This window comes from Scyliorhinus torazame, chromosome 7 (assembly GCF_047496885.1).
Source record: "Scyliorhinus torazame isolate Kashiwa2021f chromosome 7, sScyTor2.1, whole genome shotgun sequence".
In the NCBI taxonomy this organism is placed as follows: Eukaryota; Metazoa; Chordata; class Chondrichthyes; order Carcharhiniformes; family Scyliorhinidae; genus Scyliorhinus; species Scyliorhinus torazame.
In genome coordinates, this window is record NC_092713.1 from 236,330,008 (window position 1) to 236,347,929 (window position 17,922).

Below are 17,922 nucleotides of genomic sequence, written 5' to 3' on the forward strand. Positions count from 1 at the left end.
GGACCCGTGCCAGGACTACAAATTTCCACCCATTGTGCAAAGATGAATCAGTCCAAGTCCCACAAAGGAAGGAAGATGAGCTATGATAGAATCCATTAAAAATTCCCCATGGTGCTAATTTTGGGTGTGCAGGGAGTTTTCCCATCAGAGTCAACATTCGATCTTCGACTAGTACCACCCTGACCAAACCTTCATCTGCATTTTTGGGGATACGTTATGCAAAAATGAAGTACTATCCGCGTGTCTACATAACAACATTGATGACACTTCAAAAGGAACCTATTTGTTCTAAAATGAACCAGGACTTCCTGAAGATGTGATAATATGCTTTGGGGGCGGGGGGGTGGGGGGGGGGTGCTTTAATATTTTCTTTCTTCCATCATGATTCAGGCACTTTCTCAAAGGATGCAGGGAATCATCGTTCAGATTTTGATAGATGTTTGCAGACTTATATTTTTAAAATTCTCTGCGCAGATTAATGGTGACCAGATACATGTGAATGCAAGATAAGGGCATCCTTCCGTGAAATCCATTGCAGACACGGTACACTCACTACTGACTTATCATGTAAATGTGGAAAAGAGAACAAAAAACGAGTCACATCAGGAAAATCACTGAGAAGTTTCTCTCGGATGTACTGCGACACGTCTCTGCGTATAAATCCTGACACTCACAATTCACTTTCCACAGCAGAAATGTCCCCCAAAGAAACCTTTGTTTGAAGGAACAACAACAAATCCATAACCACCTCATGTTCAGATAGTCGATTCTCACGAACTTCAGTTCAGGATGACTAAATTATAGTGCAAATCTAGCCAGGAGTGCTGTGTGCTGACTCGAGCCAATTTTCCTGGGTCATCTCCCTCCCATAATTATTCATAGCTTCCAATGAAGCCTGTGACCTTGCGCAAGGAACTAGATTAATGGGGGTGAGTGGAAGGAGGAGAGGTGGCTTGAAAATAATGGTTCAGGTGTAAACTGTACAGATGCACCATTTGAAACTAAGCAGCTGCAGAGCGGGAGAGGCATTTGAAGAAAATGCATATCAATATCAATTTTATTGTCAAAGTTGAAGTGGAGAAAAGTAGAAAGCATTTTCTGGTAAAATTGAGAGAAAACTCAATGTGCAAACATGACATATGGAGAGGATTTTTAGGGCCTGATGGGTGGTCGGGCATGGAGGTGGGCAGGCAGTTGGGAAGATTTGTGGCAACCGCTAGTTTGCCAGCCCAGGTCATTTTCTGAGGCAGAATGGGGTGGCAGGTTTTGGAGGTAAGAGTATGTGTTATATTTCTTTGTTGCCACAAAGAGAAAAAATATGGAGGTGCCCACACTCTGGCTTCTTGTAAAACACGATGACAGGTTTATTAAGGGTGTTGCTCATACAATCAAGATGGTGATCTGCTCAAAGCCCGCGCAAACATTCTGCTATGTCATTATACATCACGTGACGCAGAACCAACAAGGATGTATTCCCAGATAAAAAACATCCCTCCCTCTTTACTTCATTTAAAAAAAAATTTAAATTAAGAGTACCCAATTAATTTTTTTTTCCAATTAAGGGACAATTTAGCGTGACCAATCCATCTACCCTGCACATCGTTTGGGTTGTGGGGGTGAAACCCACACAAACACAGGGAGAATGTGCAAACTCCACACGGACAGTGACCCAGAGCTGGGATCGAACCTGGGACCTCAGCCCCGTGAGGCAGCAGTGCTAACCACTGCGCCGCCCTGCTACTCCTTGTTAACTTCTGATGCACTAAGCGACCCCAGACAGAATGGGGCCGGTCCCAGAAGAGGGTTCTTATACGTAACTCCCGGGGGAGTGGCTAAGGCGGAGCTCTCCGTGGCCAGGTCGGGTTACCTACCGGTGACCGAACCTCTACAGAGCTACAGTACAATACACAGTATTACAGGGCCACGTCACACACAACTATTATATACTATGTACAATGGTAGGGAAGTGCAATGGTGTATCACCACAACTTCATTAGTGAAACAACAACAATATTTACACAACAGATCCCATGATATGTTTGTGGTATTATAGGTTTTACGGTACCTGAGAGGCTGAAGTACCATTGGTAGAACTGATATGCTTGCCATTGGCTAGAGTGCATAATAGCTCCGCCCTGATAGGTGGGGTATAAGAACCTGGCCGTCCCAGCAGCCCTCATTCTGTACCTGAGCTGCTGGGGGAAACATCTAGCTTATTAAAGCCTTCAGTTGTACTACAACATCGTTTTAGTGGTCATTGATCGTGCATCAATTTAATAAGCTAGACTTTAAGAAGAAAGGATGGAGCTTCGAATCAAGCCGGAGTATCTGCAGCGAACTCAGCGGCGATCTTTAAGCACTGGCTGGCGTGTTTCAAAGGGTACTTCGAGACGGCAGAAAATGCACCCACAGGAGAGCAGAAACAGCACGTCCTGCACTCAAGGGTGATCCCGGAGATCTACACCCTCGTCGAGGAAGTGGAAGACTTCGATGCAGCAATCGAGCTGCTAAAAGGACACTATATTCGCCCGGTAAACCAGGTCCACGCTCGGCACCTGCTTGCAACAAGACAGCAAACCTCTGGGAATCGTTGGAGGAATTCTACCACGCACTCCTGGTGCTGAGCAGAAGCTGCGGCTGCCTGCAAGTTTCGGCGGGCGAGCTCACGGAACTCTAAGTCCGGGACGCTTTCGTGGCAGGTATGCTTTCATCTCAAATCCGCCAGCGCCTGTTAGAGAAAGACACCCTGAGTCTTAGGGAGGCACAGGCCCTTGCAGGCTCCCTGGACGTGGCCTCCAGGAACACCTCGGCCTACGTTCCCGACTGCACGGCAGCCCCCTGGGCAGCGTGGAACCCCGCAGCGGCCGACCCAGAGACTTCCCCTGTTCCCCTGCAGTCCTGCGCTGCAAGGTGGCCTGCCAACCCCGAGGGGCCCCGCTGCTACTTTTGCGGGCAGGCCAAGCACCCCCGCCAGCGCTGCCCGGCCCGCGCATCCACCTGCAGAGAATGCGGCAAAAAGGGCCATTTCGTGGGGGTATGTCAGGCCCGAGCGGTGGCCACGGTCTCCAGCGGCGACTCCGGACCACCACCACAAACTTCTCCACGGGCCCCGTGTGGACAGCGGTCGCCGCCACCCCCATATCCCAGGTCCACGTGCGGACCCCGGGCACCCCCATCTTGTTCCACGGACGCCATGCTTGAGGGATGGGCACCGCCATTTTGTGCACCCCCAGCCATGTGCGACCAATGGGAGGCGCCATCTTCGATGGGCCCCCAGGACCCCAGCTCGGCCGACCACACACTGCCTGAACAGAATTTTCAACTACTGCAATTGGCCTCGGTGACTCTGGATCAATCTCGACCTCGAACACTCTCAACGGCTACGACGACTGTTTTCATCAACGGCCACGAGACGTCCTGCCTAATTGACTCTGGGAGCGCGGAGAGCTTCATACATCCCGACACGGTAAGGCGCTGTTCCCTCCTCATCCACCCTGTTAATCAAAAAATCTCACTGGCCTCCGGTTCCCACTCACTGGAGATAAAGGGGTTTTGTTTAGCAAACCTCACAGTCCAGGGAAGGGAGTTCAAAAATGTTCGTCTCTACGTCCTTCCCCACCTCTAGCGCGGCTACACTCCTGGGTTTAGACTTCCAGTGTAACCTTCAAAGTCTGACCTTCCAATTCGGTGGCCCTATACCACCCCCCCCCCCCCCCCCCCCCTTACTGTCTGCGGCCTCGCGACCCTTAAGGTCGACCCGCCTTCCCTGTTTGAGAACCTCATCCTGGATTGCAAACCCGTCGCCACCAGGAGCAGATGCTACAGTGCCCAGGACCAGATCTTTATTAGATCAGAGGTCCAAAGGCTACTGAGGGAAGGGGTCATTGAAGCCAGTAACAGCCCCTGGAGAGCTCAAGTAGTGGTGGTAAAGACCGGGGAAAAGTATAGGATGGTCATCGACTACAGTCAGACCATCAACAGGTTTACGCAGCTGGACGCGTACCCCCTTCCCTGCATATCCGACCTGGTAAACAGGATCGTGCATTATAAGGTCTTCGCCACGGTGGATCTCAAGTCCGCCTACCACCAGCTCCCCATCCGCATTAGTGACCGCAAATACACTGCCTTTGAGGCAGACGGGCGGCTCTATCACTTCTTAAGTAAGGGTTCCCTTTGGTGTCACTAATGGGGTCTCGGTTTTCCAACGCGAGATGAACTGAATGGTAGAACGGTTCGGTTTATGGGCAACATTCCCGTATCTCGATAATGTCACCATCTGCAGCCATGACCAGCAGGACCATGACACCAACCTCAGAAGATTCCTCCAGACCGCAAAGATCCTTAACCTAACGTACAATAAGGATAAATGCGTTTTTAGCATCAACCGTCTAGCCATTCTCGGCTACGTAGTACGAAATGGAGTTATAGGCCCTGACCCTGAACGTATGCGCCCCCTTATGGAGTTCCCCCTCCCTCACTGCTCAAAAGCCCTGAAGCGCTGCCTAGGGTTTTTTAGTTACTACATCAAGTGGGTCCCCAACTATGCGGACAAGGCCCGTCCCCGATCCAATCCATAGGGGGTTGGATAGGGTGGACAGTGAGAGCCTTCTCCCGCGGATGGATATGGCTGGCACGAGGGGACATAACTTTAAACTGAGGGGTAATAGATATAGGACAGAGGTCAGAGGTAGGTTCTTTACGCAAAGAGTAGTGAGGCCGTGGAATGCCCTACCTGCTACAGTAGTGAACTCGCCAACATTGAGGGCATTTAAAAGTTTATTGGATAAACATATGGATGATAATGGCATAGTGTAGGTTAGATGGCTTTTGTTTTGGTGCAACATCGTGGGCCGAAGGGCCTGTACTGCGCTGTATTGTTCTATGTTCTATAGCTTTTCCCCTGTCGATAGAATCCCGCCAGGCCTTCAGCTGCATCAAAGCAGACATTGCAAAGGCCATTATGCATGCCATCGACGAGTCCCTCCCCTTCCAGGTTGAGAGCGACGCATCTGACGTAGCTCTGGCGGCAACACTCAACCAAGCGGGCAGACCCGTGGCCTCCTTCTCCCGTACACTCCATGCTTCCGAAATCTGCCACTCCTCAGTCAAAAAGGAGGCCCAGGCCATAGTAGAAGCTGTGCGACATTGGAGGCATTACCTGGCCGGCAGGAGATTCACTCTCCTCACGGACCAACGGTCGGTGGCTTTCATGTTCTATAATGCACAGCGGGGCAAGATAAAAAACGACAAGATCTTGAGGTGGAGGATCGAACTCTCCACCTACATCTACGAGATCTTGTATCGTCCCGGGAAGCTAAATGAGCCTCCTGATGCCCTGTCCCGCGGCACATGTGCCACCGCACAAGTGGACCGCCTCCGAGCCCTCCACGACGACCTCTGCCACCCGGGGGTCACTCGCTTTTTCCATTTTGTAAAGACCCGCAATGTGCCCTACTCCATCGAGGAGGTCAGGACAGCCACCAGGGACTGCCAAATCTGCGTGAGTGCAAACCGTACTTCTACCGGCCAGAGAGAGCGCACCTGATAAAGGCTTCCCGGCCCTTTGAACGCCTCAGCATGGACTTCAAAGGCCCCCTCCCCTCCAGCAACACGTACTTCCTGAACGTGACCCCCGGTTCCCATTCGCCATCCACTGCCCAGACATGACCGTCTCCACCGTCATCAAGGTCCTCCATAGCATCTTTGCACTGTTCGGGTTCCCCGCTTACATACACAGCGATAGGGGGTCCTACTTTATGAGCGACGAACTGCGTCAATTCCTGCTCAGCAAGGGCATCGCCTCGAGCAGGACGACCAGTTACAACCCCCGGGGTAACGGACAGGTAGAGAGGGAGAACGGAATGGTCTGAAAGACCGTCCTACTGGCCCTACGGTGCAGGAACCTCCCAGTCTCCCGCTGGCAAGAAGTCCTCCCGGATGCCCTCCACTCCATCCGGTCACTACTTTGTACAACCACCAATCAGACACCTCACGAACGTCTCCTTGCCTTCCCCAGGAAGTCTTCCTCTAGGACCTCGCTCCCAACCTGGCTGGCAGCACCCGGATCCATCCTGCTCCGAAAACACGTGCGGGTGCACAAGTCGGACCTGTTGGTCGAGAGGGTCCATCTGCTCCATGCTAACCCCCAGTACGCCTACGTGGCGTACCCTGACGGCCGACAAGATACGGTCTCCCTACGGGACCTGGCGCCCGCCGGAACTCCACGTACATTCCAGCCACCAGTCCCACCCTCCCCTCCACCGCAGCACCTTACAGGAGGATCGATCCTTCCGCCGCCCCTGCCTAGTCCCCTCCACCCACCGACGCCCAGGTCAACCGTTTTCCCCACCAGCGCCATCTAGGCGTGACAAAGCTGCCATGGAGACCGAAGCCACGCTCCCGGAGTCACAGACGCCCGATCCTCCACCAGAGTCACCACCGAGGCTCCGACGATTACAGAGGACGACCAGGGCCCCCGATCGACTGATTGCTTCATTTTAACTGTAATTTGTAAATATAAAACACCAAATGTACATAGCTACCAGACTTGTAAATAGTTACTAAACACTGTACGGAGTTATTACGGTACCTCTATAACTAATGATACCATGTTGTTATGTTTTGTAGTTGCTGGCCACCACCCCCGCCGGACTTTTTTTTAACAGGGGGTGAATGTGGTATTATAGGTATTACAGTACCTGAGAGGCTGAAGTACCATTGGTAGAACCTATATGTTTGCCATTGGCTAGAGTGTATAATAGCTCCGCCCTGATAGGCCGGTATAATAACCCGTGCCGTCCCAGCAGCCCTCATTCTGTACCTGAGCTGCTGGAGGAAACATCTAGCTTATTAAAGCCTTCAGTTGTACTACAACCTCGTTTTAGTGGTCATTGATCGTGCATCAATGTTGAGCACGATCTAATTGCCTCATTGCACGCAACTCATTGATGCAACGAGGCCGTTAATCTCCCGAAATATGAGATGCTCAGAACGCCTCGCGAGATCTCATCAGATCTCGTGAGATGTCACAATTTGGAACTTTCCCTCACTGGGTATGATCCAGATAAACATGATTAAGCGAGCCATTAGGTTCATTTAAATATGTGCATGCCGGATTCTCCCAAGGACGGGGAATTAACGGCCTCATGTTGGAGACCTCGTCAAGACACTGTTAAGCACTGGTTCACACAAATGTGACTCAGGCATAATGGTACCTGTGGGGGTCTCCGAGGCCACTGGGGGCCCCTGAGTGGCCGGGCTCTGGACAGGGTCGCACCCTGACACATCCGCTGGCACCCGGGCACTGCTACCTGGGCATCCTGGCACTACCAGGATGCCTGCGTGGCACTGCCAGGCTGGCAGGTACACTGCCAGGCTGGTAGGTACACTGCCAGGCTGGCAGGTACACTGCCAGTGTGCCAGGCTGGCAGTGCCCAGGTGCCAGATTTCCTGTGCTAAGAATTGGGCCGGGGGGTGCCCTGCCCTTAAGAGGTCCGGTGAGCGGGAGCTCGAGGACTCCTAAGAGGTATGCTGGGGCAATGGGGAGCGTCCCACGGTGTGGGAGCAGAGTGGGGTTGAAGGATCAGGATGGCATTTAAAGATGGTGACCCGATTCGCCATTCTCCTTCCTACACTGACAAGCTGAGCTCGTCAGTGTAACAAATGAGGCAAGTGCAGCCTCGACAGGGTGTTCCTGACAGGCCAAAAAACAGCAGAGTCCAGTTAGGTAGCGGGGTCGTTTATGGCCCTGCAGGCTATACGCGCCCAAAGCGGGACTCTTTTTTTGTGTGTTACATCGCACCCATTATTTCTATACATAAAATAGAACTTGGTTGCTTGCGACCTCAGAGTGTCCTCATTACTTTTAATAGATGGTACTCCTTGAGAAGTTATTTCAATATCTGTCACTTTAGGCATTGAAAAGTCTTCAGAAACAGAATCTGAACTCAACACTGTCTCTGGCCTCCGTTCCAAAGTGTAGCTGTCTGGATCTTCTAAAGGTAGAACCTCTTAAGGTGTTTCTGTAAACTCACTTTGTGGAGCAAGTAACTGATCATGTTGAATTCGTCAAACTCGTTCATCATCTGTCTGTCTGGTGTCTGATATTAGACCTGTCTTTGATGGATCGTAGCTGGTACACATTTTTCATTGGTGGTGTAATGCCTAACTAGCACTCTCTTTCCCTGGTTGAATAATGGCTTTTTGGGGTTTTTGTCTCTCCTTGCATTTTGTGCCTGTAACTGTTATTTGAAAATGTCTGAAGTATCAGGTGAAGTTAGCAAATCGAACTGCGTTCATAGTTTCCTCTTAAACAACAGCATTGCTGGTGAACTTAGCGTGGCAGCATGTACAGTGTTCCGATAAGATATTATAAATTTGTTTAGTCTTCTTGATAATGCCTCCTGGTCCTTTGATGCTTCGATAGAATGCTTTGATGATTGCACAAAACATTCGGCCTATCCATTTGTTACTGGATGATATGGTGCTAACTTGATATGGTGTATACTGTTCCCTTTCAAGTAGTCCTCAAACTCCTATGAAATAAACTGTGTACCATTATCACTGACACTCTGCTCCAATGTTCCAAATCTTGCAAATATTCCACCTCATTTTCGATGGTCTGTTTAGTCATCGTTGACTTCATTATTGCGGCTTCTGCCCACTTTGAGTGCACGTCTACAATCACAAAAACCATATGTCCCTCCAGTGGACTAGCATAATTGATGTATATTCTCTGTCATGGCTGAGTCGGCCATTCCCATGGATGTAATAGTTGTAATGGCGGAGTGTTCCTTAGTTTTGCACAAAATTGGCACTGCCCAATTTTCTCTTCAATTTGAACATCTAATCCTGGCCACTAAAAATAACTGCGTGCCAATTCTTTCATCCTGACCACACCAAAATGTCCCTCATGCAGTTGGTCAAGGACTCCAGTACATAACCATAGAGGAATATACACATGGATTAGCCAAAATAGAACTCCATTCTGTATTGTCAACTCAAGGCTTCTTGTGATGTAGGGCTTGCGGTCTGGATTTATCCTACAAACGTCTGACAGAGTTCCTTTCTGACCAAGTCCATCACCTTCCCCATCACTGGATCGGTTATTGTATATCTTTGAACTTGAGACGAAGTCACAGGTACACTATCCTCGAGCGAGAAATACAAAATATTGACAACATATTCTTTTGGGTCATGCTTGATTTGCAGCGGCAATCGTGATAAAGCATCAGCATTTACATGCTGCTCTGACTTGCGATATTGAATATCGTAAGTGGGAGGTGACAATAGCAATAACTATCTTTGCAATCTACTAACTGCCAAAGAAGGCATATTTTTATACGGCCCAAAGATTGTAGTCAAGGGTCGATGATACATCGATAGGGTAAAATGATGCTCATAAAGGTAATGATGGAACCTTCTTACACCGAACATGATGCTCAAAGCTTCTTTATCTAATTGAGTGTAATTCATTTCCACGGTCGTAAGAGTGCAGGAAGCAAATGCTATCAGTTGTTCCTCTCCAGAAGGCACAAGGTGCGAGACGATTGCATCAATCCCATAGGGTGAGGCATCGCAGCTCTGACTTCAGTGAAGCTTCTTTCACTTTCTTGTATACATTGTCATAGTCTTCTGACCAGTGCCATGCCTGTTTGATACATAACAAAATATGTAAAGACTTCAAGTGTGTTGCTAAATTCAACAAAAATTTACTACAATAATTAATTGATCCTAAAAATGACATTAACAGTGTCACATTTTGAAGACATGTGGCTGGATTCTCTGCTGTCAGGATTCTCCGTTGCGCCGGACTCCGGGGATTTACTAACAGTGTGGGGCAGCCCACAATGGGAATTCCCAGAAGGCTGGTGTGGCGGGACGGAGAATCCCACCGATGGTGCTTCTAGGATTGCAGCCATTTCCTTTGATTCTTTCTGTAAATCATCGTTGTCGGTGATAGGACCAAGGTAATTTATGGATGACTTTATAAAGTCACACTTTTCCTTCTTGACTCTCAGGTTCTAACTCTACAACCACTTCAGGGTAGCTTCCAAGTGTTCCTGTTTACTTGAACCGGTGATGAATATGTAACCTAAATCAGTGTTTTTCAAACTTTTTTTCCGGGGACCCATTTTTACCAACCGGCCAACCTTCGCGACCCACGTCGGCCAACCTTCGCGACCCACAGCAGACGCCCTTCACGACCCACGCTGGCCGACCTTCGCGACCCATGCTGGCCGACCTTCGCAGCCCATGCCGGCTGACCTTCGTGACCCACGCGGGTCGACCTTCACGACCACCATTTTCTTTTACCTTTAATGCGAGAAGTGAGCATGCTTGGTCCTCACGATCTCACTCCAATCAGGTTCACAGGAGGAGAGGTAAGGGGGGGCAAAGAATTGAGCGGGAAACCCAAAGTAGCTTTTACGCCAGTGGGACTTCCCCGCTTGAATTACCCCACCCCCCGCCAATACATAGCAGGGTGCAGTACCAAGGGGCAATGCTTTGACAGCCCCAAGGTGGGGAGCTCTGTGGGGGGGATTCGTGGTTTTCCATGTCCATGGTGTGGTAGGGGGTGGGGTTCTCTGTCTGTTGGTGGGGAGTGGGGTTGGGGATGGTCCCTTGTCCATGGGGTGGGGGGGCTTGCAGTTCCGTGGGGTATTCTTGTTTCCAATTTTTTTCAATTGGGGCACCCTTTAAAAAGGGCACCCTGAACTTTCGAATGCCAAAGTTGCTGGCAGGGCGTGCTCGCCAACATGGCATGGTGAGAACCGCCCCTTCCATTTTTTACACAGTGTTTAATAATACAGTGGGAAAAACCGACAAGGTAGCCAGTAGGCTGCCCTCTGCTTTTCCCATTTGAGTCAACACTTTGAAAAATAATTCCACCTATTGATTGTCAGTATCCTGCTCGGTGATTTTTGGTTGGTGTCTGAGGTCACAGCAATCAAAATGGGGTCAGCGTGGGAAAGGAATTGGGAAGCATTGTTGGAACAGCAAGGGACATGGCTAGTTCTGGAGCACACGTCTTTAGTACTGCACTGGGATTTTGCGAGGGCCTTTGCTCTATCCAGTACTTTTAGCTGTTTCTTGATATCACATGGAGTGAATCAAATTTGAACACTGGCATCTGTGATGCTGGGAATCACAGGTGGAGGCCGAGATGGATTATCAGCTCAAAACCTCCTGCTGAAGATGGTTGTAAATGCTTCAGCTTGTCTTTTGCACTGATGCGATGTCCTCCCACATGATTGAGGATTGGGCATATTTGTGGAGCCTTCTCCTGAGGTTAGTTAACTTTTCACCATCATTCATGACTGGATGTGGCAGAACTGAAGAACTTTGATCAGATCCATTGGTTGTAGGATCGCTTAGATCTCTTTATTGAATACTGCTTCCATTGTTTGGCATGCATGTCGTCCTATGTTCTAACTTCACCAGCTTGACATCTTTGTTTTAGGTATGTCTGCAGCTGCTCCTGCACTCACCATTGAACTAGCTGATCCCATGGCTTGATGATAATGGTAGAGTGAGAGATATGCCAGGCCATGAGGTTACAAATAGACCCAAAAGATGTGCCTGTTAGGTGAATTGCTCATTCTGAATTCTCCCTCTGTGTACCCGAACAGGTGTCGTAATGTGGCGACTAGATTTTCACACTAACATCATTGCAGTGTTAATGTAAGCCTACTTGTGACACTAATAAAGATAATAATTATTATTATTACAGGCTGTGGGATACAATTCTGCATTGCTGATGGTCCACAGTACCTCATGGATGACCAGTTTAAAATTTCTGCATTTGTTGTGAACCTGGACCATTTAGCAAGGTGGCAGTGCTACACAGACGTTATCCTCGATGTGAAGATGCAGCTTTGTCTCCACAAGGTTGTGTGGTTGTTATCCCTGCCAATACCGCCATGAACAAATGCATCTGTGTCAGATAGATTGGTTAGGGATAGTACATTTCTTTTGTTTGTTGGTTCCCTCAGCATCTGCTGCAGTCCTAGTCTGGCAGATATATCATTCCAGTCTTGGTGAGCTTGGTCAACAGCATTGTTACCAAGCCACCCTTGGTGCATGGAAGGCGTTACATGAATGCAAGTTGTGGTTCACCCTGCGTTAATATTTGGGAATGCACGTAACACAGACAAACACTAGCAAAGCATCCTTTGAAGAATTTTACAGAGTCCATTTGAATCTGCAATGCAGTGTTATCAACAGATCTGTCTGAATTTGTTGTATTGTATGTAGGAATTCCAGCAGCAAAGAATACATCTACTAGAGGAAACCTTATGAATTGATGATACGACAGCACAGCAGAGATTTGTGGGAGGAAAACAAGATCTGAATGGTAAAAAGGCATGTGCTGCAGAACAGAACATCCTGGAACCTTGTTAACAGTAAGCAGGTGTAAATTTTTATAACCTTATCTATATAGTTTAGAGAAGCAAGCTTATTGTGGAAAGGCCACTATGGTTTGACATCTGCTAAACCAGCATGTATTTTTTCCTCTGTACTTCGTCCCTTCCTTAGTATGATATGCATATTAATTGATTAAAGTAGAATGAAATACAACAAAAAACACAATCATTGTGCACACGTACATGTACCCAATAACAGATGCAATACATAAAGAACAGTGTTGATGTGCGTTAGATTGGCAAAACAGTACAACAGAAAGACGCTAAAGTAAGATTTTAAAATGAAAATTTTTAATGCATATCAAAAGATTACATAATTCAACTATTTTCAAATCATGTAGCTGTCATATTCAAATTAAACATTTATAGTCTTCTTGCAAATAAACATCTTACATTATACACTACATATATTTAGAAACGTTGAACCATTCCATTAATCCTCTGTCCCTTGCAACATAGACCATGGGGAATCTTAACACTCGTGGCTCTGAATTTTAAATAATTCTCTTACAGATCCAAACATGCTGATCAATATATTCACAATTTTCACTAAATTTGGACACTGCTCTAATTAAAACTATAAATCGCAATCACGGATGGCTAACATATTATTTATGCTCCAAGATGATTATCTTGAGTCAAAGTGGATGCTTTTTAAAATGTTATTATTGCTTTGGAGAGTTGTCCCCTTACCTTCCTGTGTATAAATCTGGAAAATATTACATTAACAATCTAATGAATTCCTCCCTTTATATTATTGAAAACCCATTCCTCCATCCTTACCAATCAGAAAATTATTCTCCCTGGAATCTCGGTCTTCAGTTCTGAAAATTATTCTCCCTGGAATCTCGGTCTTCAGTTCTGAAAATCATTACCTTCAAAACATGGATTCAAAACTGAATGTTGCTGTCTAGTTCCATGCTCCTGCCCAATTAATTATAGAGGGATAGAAAAAAATAAATTTAACTCATTTTTTATTGATATAGTTATGAATGTCCTGAGAACAGATTTACCAGTCGTATTAATGAGTAGAATCAATTGCCTTCAACAGATAATCCTTACTTTGGTATATTGAGCAGATGAACTTGACGATATGGAAGGTTACAGTGAAGTTATACCACTGTGCTGATATGCATCACTGTAAATACACAAGAGGTTAATGTAGCTACACTAGGACTGAGTGACTATATCTTCCAGCAACGCCTTCAGGGTAAGGATGAACCGTTCCAATTCTTTCTAACTCATCTCCGTATATTAGCGCAGTCCTGCAATTATGGGGGATCAGATCGTGTTTGGGGTACACTCTGATTCCTTGCGGGAGCAACTCCTCAAAATTAAGTACATGACCCTGCCAGTCGCAATCGAGACGTGTATAGTGCATGAGCATGCGAGAAATCGGTACTCCCATTTCAAATTGGCAGAATACGGAAAACTTGCCCCCCACGAGGCAGACAGTGTACAGGCCATCACCCGGATGCAGTGCCTCAGTATCGATGAAAGCGGCCATTTCGCTTGCTTTTCCCGGGGCCTCACGCATGCGCAACACGAACGGGAGAACGAAGCGGCCAAAACCCAAACCGCGCAGGTGCGAACGTCGGCTGATCACACTGCGCATGTGCGACGATGCACGGAGCGTAACGACGTCAACGTCATGATGTGCCCGAACTGCGGCACCGCCCAACTAAAGCGGCAATGCCCTGCAAAAGGCAGGCGATGTTTAAATTGGGGAAAGCCTGGACATTATACAGCCTTGTGCAGGTCTGCACCACCAGTCAAGGGCCAGCGATTCCAATTCCAACGCAAGCGCGTTCGATGTGTACAGCAAGGCTTACTGGATTCTGATCCTGGTAGCACTACGGATCCAGAGGACGACTGCCTGGAGTCTCCCTATCGTGTGGGCATCATCACTACATGTGAGTATGCCTCCTCAAATTCAGCAAGACGCCTATCTATCCTCAATGTGGATTCCACAGACAAATGGCGTGCTGTCATACAAGTAAATCAATGCAGCATCCAGTTCAAGCTGGACACTGGTGCTTCTGCCAATCTCATCTCTCAAGCTGGTTTTGACCTCATTAAAAAACAACCCAAAATTCTTCCGCCAGCCTGCCAGCTCCTTGATTATAATGGCAATGCCATAACTGCACTAGGATCTTGTAATCTATTCATCTCCAACAAGACCATCAATATCACACTGCGCTTCGAAATCGTCAAGCCTGATAAGGCATCCCTGCTCGGTGCCCATGCATGCAAGCTACTCAACTTCGTACAGCGAGTCCATGCCATGTCTTCTTCCAATGTGGATCTTCAGGCTGACATTGATGACATCCTTGCTCAATATCCGGATGTGTTTGATGGAATGGGCACTCTGCCATACTGCTACAAGATCCTACTCAGGCCTGATATCACGTCTGTAATCCATGCACCACGCCGGGTGTCGGCTCCTCTGAATGAACGCTTAAAGGCACAGCTACAGGAGCTCCAAGACCAGGGCATCATTTCCAAAGTGACGGAATCGACTGACTGGGTCAGCTCGATGGTCTGTGTGAAGAAGCCCTCAGGAGAGTTGCGGATGTGCATAGATCCCAAAGATCTTAACCAGAACATAATGCGGGAACACTACCCGATCCTGAAGCGGAGGGAACTGACCAGTGAGATGGCACACGTCAAATTCTTCACAAAGCTAGATGCATCGCATGGTTTCTGGCAGATACAACTGGACCAGTCCAGCAGGAAGCTCTGCACGTTCAACACACCATTTGGCAGGTCCTGTTATAACCGTATGCCGTTCGGCATTGTCTCAGCCTCTGAAATCTTCCACAGGATCATGGAGCAGATGATGGAGGGCATTGAGGGTGTGCGTGTCTATGAAGATGATGTAATCATATCGTCCACAACCCCCGAGGAACACATATCTCGTCTCAAACAAGACTTTTGACGTATCCGTGCAAACGGCCTCAAGCTGAACAAGGCCAAGTGCTCCTCTGGCATGTCAAGCATCAAGTTCTTGGGCGACCAGATATCTCAGCAGGGTGTGCGACCAGATTCGGACAAGGTCAAGGCCATTAACGCCATGAAGACCCCCGAAGACAAGAAAGCGGTACTACGCTTCCTTGGAATGGTGAACCTCTTGGGAAAATTCATTCCCAACATGGCCTCACACACCACGGCTCTCAGGCATCTGGTGAAGAAGTCCACTGCATTCCAGTGGCTACCCACACATCAAGCAGAGTGGCTCGAGCTCAAAGCAAAGCTCACTACTGCTCTGGTACTAATGTTTTTTGACCCGGACAGGGAAACAAAAATCTCCACGGACGCAAGCCAGGATGGCATTGGTGCGGTGCTCCTCCCCAGGGATGACTCCTCGTCCTGGGCTCCAGTTGCTTATGCATCAAGGGCCATGACTCCTACTGAACAGAGGTACGCCCAAATCGAAAAAGAGTGCCTGGGCCTCCTAACCGGCATTGTAAAGTTCCATGACTACGTCTACGGTCTACCAACATTCACAGTGGAGACTGACCACAGACCCTTGGTCCATATCATTCGGAAGGACTTGAATGACACGACGCCCAGGCTTCAGCATATTCTCCTTCGACTTCGAAGGTACGATTTTGAGTTAGTATACACACCAGGCAAGGAGCTGATAATTGCTGATGCCCTGTCCCGCTCTATCACCTCGCCCTGTGAACAGGTTGACTTCATCTGCCAGATTGAGGCACAGGTGCAGCTGGGAGCCAGCCTCCCAGCCTCAGATGAAAGAGTGATCAACATTCATGAAGAGACTGCCAAAGACTCTCTTCTGCAGCGTGTAATGCACTACCTTGCAAATGGCTGGCAAAAAGGGCAATGCCCTCAGTTAATGTGAAGGATGACCTGACAGTCGTCTAGGGGATCCTCCTCAAGCTAGATCGTATCCTTATTCCTCACAGTCTGCAGAGCTTAGTGCTCAAACAAATCAACGAGGAGTCCCCGACTCGACACAGAAAGTGGTCCACGCACCACAAAGAGTCCCGGCTCCGCACAGAAAGCGATGACGGACTCCACAGCAAGACAACTGCACGTCTCCACACAGAGAACACAGAAAGGACTCCAGACGGGGAGCATTGACAAGCCAAAGATGATTCTAGTGAACCAGACATGACTCCAGACGGGGAGCGCCGAGGAATCAGAGACTCAATGAAACAGCAGATGCCACAAAGGACACTGACACAAGTAACTTTGTGAAGGACTCGAATTCTCCGCTCGGTGTGGTCATTGAGCGCAACAAACATAACAACAAACCTTACGAAAACAACAACACCGACAGCAACAAGAAGCGTACCAAAGGCACCAATGTCAACAAGCACAACAAAAACAATAACACTGGAACATCGACTGGTACGACATGGTGCAACTCTGCAAATGCAGGACACTGTCACAACACAGCTCAAGACAATGGCAAGAGTACAGCCATACCATGGCATGACAGCAAATCTCACCGATTCAAGTTTGCTCAACTACAAACAAGCAAACCAGCTTTCAAAGCGGATGACATACTGCATCACGATCGTAATCACAAGAAACAGTTCAGGTTGGACAACACAGATGACATACTGCATCGCTACCACAAGCATAGGAAAAAAAGAGTCCAAATAAGACAACAAAGTGCTTTGACCATCTGTACACCTCCTGATGACTTCTTGGTTCCTTAAGCACAGGAACACTGATGGCGTTCACAAACAATGACAACATTAACATCACCACTTCACCAGCAAAACAAGAAAGCCACTCGACCATATTAATTCATGAACTTTGGACTCGTACATATTGTTTGGTATTGTGTAATCATCACTGTCATCATGATTTGTACATATCATCACTTATCTACGAATTTTGTTCAATTTTCTTTAACACTGTACAGAAAATATGTAACACGAAAAAAGGGGGGATGTGGTGATATGCATCACTGTAAATACACAAGGGATTAATGTAGATACACTAGGACTGAGTAAGCACTAGAGGGAGCACTAGGGACATCATGACATGCAGACATACAGCTAATGAATACACAGAATAGGACGCGACCAATGGGCAGTCAAGACACCCAGAGGTGACACTGCCAAAGGGGCAACCCATGTAAAAGGACAGAGCACACATGCTCTTTCTCTTTTCCACAGGCGACACTCAGAGAGACAGGGGCAGATCAGAGCATCACACCCACCGCATGGATTAGAGCAGACTGGTTAGTTAGATTGAGTTACTATAGCAAGGTTAGCAGGAGAGTCAAACTCAAGTACGAGAATTGTTAACTGTTCAATAAATGTGTTAAACCTATCTCCAAGTCTGAACCTTCCTTTGTCAGGGCATACATCGAGGAAGCAGTTTATGCTACATGAAGAAGTATAACACAACAACCGCCATTTTTGTAAATGCATTCCATTCAGAAATTCAGGAATCAGGGCAGTGACTCCTGTGCGCTACATCAATTCTGCGACCGCAGTCTCAATAGGTAGATTCA